Source organism: Herpailurus yagouaroundi, unplaced genomic scaffold (assembly GCF_014898765.1).
Source record: "Herpailurus yagouaroundi ecotype Mexico unplaced genomic scaffold, PumYag 428, whole genome shotgun sequence".
NCBI classification, from domain to species: domain Eukaryota; kingdom Metazoa; phylum Chordata; class Mammalia; order Carnivora; family Felidae; genus Herpailurus; species Herpailurus yagouaroundi.
Window position 1 is genome coordinate 21741 of NW_024412645.1, and position 4052 is coordinate 25792.

At 44.2% G+C, this 4052-nt stretch overlaps 1 pseudogene; it reads right to left on the bottom strand.

Annotated features, from left to right (window-relative positions):
- Positions 1 to 1244: 1244 nt before the first annotated feature.
- Positions 1245 to 1747, bottom strand: LOC121022605 (probable non-functional immunoglobulin lambda variable 5-48; annotated as a pseudogene).
- Positions 1748 to 4052: the final 2305 nt, after the last annotated feature.

Genomic DNA, 4052 nt, shown 5'->3' on the forward strand with positions numbered 1-4052 from the left:
CTGAATCAGAAGTCCAGGTCTTGTTGAGTTGGGAGGGTTTTATCTCTGCAGACACAAGAGCGACAACTCTGGGATCTTCAGGTGTCAGGAAGCATAGGGCAGGGTTCAGCACCTCCTTCCTGCCACAGCACAGCCAGCACCACAGTTCCCTGTGTCCCCAGGTGAGAACAGGGAATGAGAAGAACACAGTGCTGACATGTCTTGTGAAAACAAAACCACTACAACCTGGAACTTTATGTGCTGTCCAAAAAATGTTTCTGCACTGCATCTACTATACAGAGAATTCTTAGAAATCAGTATCTGGAGCATAAGAAAAACAATGACATATCTTAAAATATGCAGGTGATCCTTTGTCTGTGTATTCCTCCAAGGCCCCCCATGGGAGGGGCATCCGTTAATTCTGAAGTGGGTAAAAATCAATAAGTTCCATGTGCAAATACCTGAAAGTTAGTTGAACATATCATTTTTAGAAAAATGTAATAACTTTACTTTCATATTAAGAAGAATGACAAGGCATGTTGGGAACAAAAAAATGGAGCCTGAGAGTGAGAGCAGGAAGGAGAATGTGAGGGGTTTCATGCAGCTCTATTTTCTGCTCATTCTCCTCCCTAGAGATGGACATTGGAGACTGCAAACTGCAGCAAGATCACTTCCAGTTTTCTCTAAATCCTCATGTGGATAGTGGATACGGAGGTCAGACCTGAAGAGCCAGAGGGAGAGATTGAAGCCTGAGGGACTCGGGGCAGAGGAGAGAAAAGGAGGGAGTGTGTGTGGGGGGGAGGGGGGGTGTGGTCAGAGAGAGTGTATGATCTGGTCCAAGATTACGTGTAGCTTGTTCAGAGAGAGGGGACTGTGTCTATGACCAGGGTCATTGTCAATCAACTGTGGGTACATCAGTACTGACACAAGGTTACACTTTATGGCATAAGATGATGGAACTGATGTGTGGATGAATGTTTGATGGGTGGCATGTTTAGTTTCAGACGCAGTATTTACTCCTGTTCATCTTCTCCAGACCCCAGGGGCATGTGCAGTTGAACTCTGATAGGTCATCTGTCCCTGTCTTCCTGGGATGCCCTGTGCTGTCTCACGTTACATTCAAACATGCATGTCTCTCTTTCCCCAGTTTAATAACAGATCTTTCTGCAGAACAGTGCCCCCCAAATGTGTCTCCACATAAATTTCTCACTGAAAAGAGACTCAGAGATAAGGTCTGTGGGACCAACGCCTTTTGTCTCACTTCCTCATCTGCCTGTGTCACTGTGAGAAGCATAATTATGTCCAGTCAGACAGTAATAGTCAGTCTTGCCCTCAGGTTGCAGCCCAGAGATGCCCTGCATTGGCCAAGGCATCTCTGGATCCAGAGAAGCAGCTGGGGACCCCAGAGCCCTGGTGCTTATTTGAGTCTGAGTAGTAGTACAGGAGATACTGAGGAGGGCTCCCGGGCTTCTGTTGGTACCAATTTATGTAGTAGCTGCCGACATTGAATCCACTGCTCAGGGTGCAGGTAAGTCTGACAGTTGCCCCCAGAGATGCAGAGAGGGAAGGAGGCTGGGTCAGCACAAGCTGGGACAGGGAAACTGCAAACACAGACACTCATGGATGATGGATCAGGGACCAGGATAAAGTTTCCCAGGCTCTGATCCAGAGGGACTAATTTATTCGAGAAGTCTTCCCTGGGTCCCAGAGAACTGTCCCTACCTGTACAGTGAGACAGGAGCAGAAGGAAGATAGGAATCTAAGCCATAGTGATGCAGCCCCAGGTCCCCACAGTGGTCTAGGCTGACCCAGGCCTCTTTTTCTCCTCCACCCTCTGTCACAGGAGGGGCTGTCCATGCAAATGAGTTCTATCCAGTGACTGCCCAGCCCCTCCCTGACCCCAGGTCCTGGAGCTCAGCTTACACCACACATTCAGGAAGATTCAGCCCTAAGGAGAGCCCTGGGGGGAACACCTGCTGAGACAACATAAAGGTCCCTGCTCAGGGGACTGTGCCAGGCCAGAGGGGACACAGCTGCTGAGTCCCCATCAGGAAGCCCTGGGAAGCTCCTTTGACTGAGTGGTCCTCATTGAGCAGCTGAGTAGGGACCACAGGGAAGTCCCACAACACACCTTTCCGGTATTAAGTGGAAAAATGAAAATATCCTAAGAGAACTCCTACTGAAAAGAGATATAATACATAATTTCCTAAGAGATTAAAAAATGGCTCTACTAGAAATAAATGGAGTAAACAGATCAATTTTAAAGTGAAAGTGGAAAATGTTATTATCAACCACTTCCCCTGAAGGCAGAAGATTTGGACATTTTCACAGGAAACATCTAACAAAACTTCAGAACAGATGGCTCCACTTTATTTACTTCATATTTTTCCATAATATCTAGAAGGATGGATTATTTCTTAGTTGTTTAAAAAAGGCTGTAACACTGGAATACTACTTGGCAATGAGAAAGAATGAAATCTGGCCTTTTGTAGCAACATGGATGGAACTGGAGAGTGTTATGTTAAGTGAAATAAGTCAGGCAGAGAAATACAGATACCATATGTTTTCACTCATATGTGGATCCCGCAAAACTCAACAGAAAACCGGGGGGGAGGAGAAGGGGGGAAAAAGTTCAGGGAGGGAAGGAGGCAAACTATAAGAGACTCTTAAATATGGAGAATAAACTGAGGGTTGATGGGGAGTGGGGGGGAGGGGAAAATGGGTGATGGGCATTGAGGAGGGCACCTGTTGGGATGAGCACTGGGTGTTGTATGGAAACCAATTTGACAATAAATTTCATATTAAAAAAATTAAATAAATAAATAAATAAAAAGGCTGTAACAAAAATAAACAAAAGAGCTATAACAGTGATAAATCCACCTTCCAAATAAATTTCATGAAATGGAAAATTACAGACCAATAACATTAAATATGGTTATAAATATTATAAATAAAATATTAAAAGATATTGTCATTGTAATAGGTCAACTTATAAGATATCAGAAAGCTTATTGTATATAAGTTTGGCTTAAACTCACCTTTCATGAATAATTGAGATAAACGGCTTATGTAGTTCCCTTATTAGGGTTATCAGAAATTACTAACCGCCCTATCTCACTTCTGTGACCTCGCCTGCTTGCTAAATAGATAACTTGGGATGCAAAACGCTCCCCCACCCCTTCTACCAAGATCTGGCCCAGGCAAGACCAACATGTAAAAAGTCATTGAGAGGCTAAGAGAAAAGTTACCAGGTGTACTCACAACTGCAAAGAAAAATCTTTCCCTTCCCCCGCCGTTCCCGAAACCAGCCAGGGCATGCCCGGTAGTCTGACATAAAGGCGGGAACCAATCAAGTTCTGCTGAATGGTTTGAAATAAAGGCGGGAACCAATCAAGTTCTGCTGAGCGTTTAATTTTAAATGTCAGCCTATAACAACTCTGTAACCTCAAAAAAAATCCCTAACTTGTTTGTGCCTGTCTATAAAAGAAGCTGTAAGAAGCTCGGGGCCTCTTGCGTCACCGGCGACGAGTGCGCGGAGGACCAGGTTCGAACCTGCAATAAACGACCCTTGCCGCTTGGCTTTGGCTCTGGACTCTAGTGGTTTGTTTTCAGGGGGTCTCTCGAATCGGGGCATATCATCATGTACTCGCTGCCCCACAGCATCTTAGGTGTCTAACTATGATTGGTCATTTTAAACCCTCTTAGGGTAAAGACCTTTAAATTGATAGGTTCCTGCCAAAACTAATGTCTGTGTGTCACAGTATAATTGGCTACCATGAAATGTTGTAAATTATAATTGGTTAATTCTAAATAATGACGTATTCTGACTTGCTAAAATCCCTATAAGCTCACTGATACCTTTGTTCGGGGCCATTCTCTGCACTTTTCTCCTTAAGAACAGGAGATCAGGTTTGGCCCAGACGTGAATAAAATCTTGCCTCACTTCTATTCAGCGTCTGGTGGTTTTTTTCGACATCACCCTGTTTCAGTCATACCATAATAATAAATTGACACACCATTACCAGTGTGACTAATTCCAAAAGTATAAGTCAGGTTCCATATTGAGAAAATTT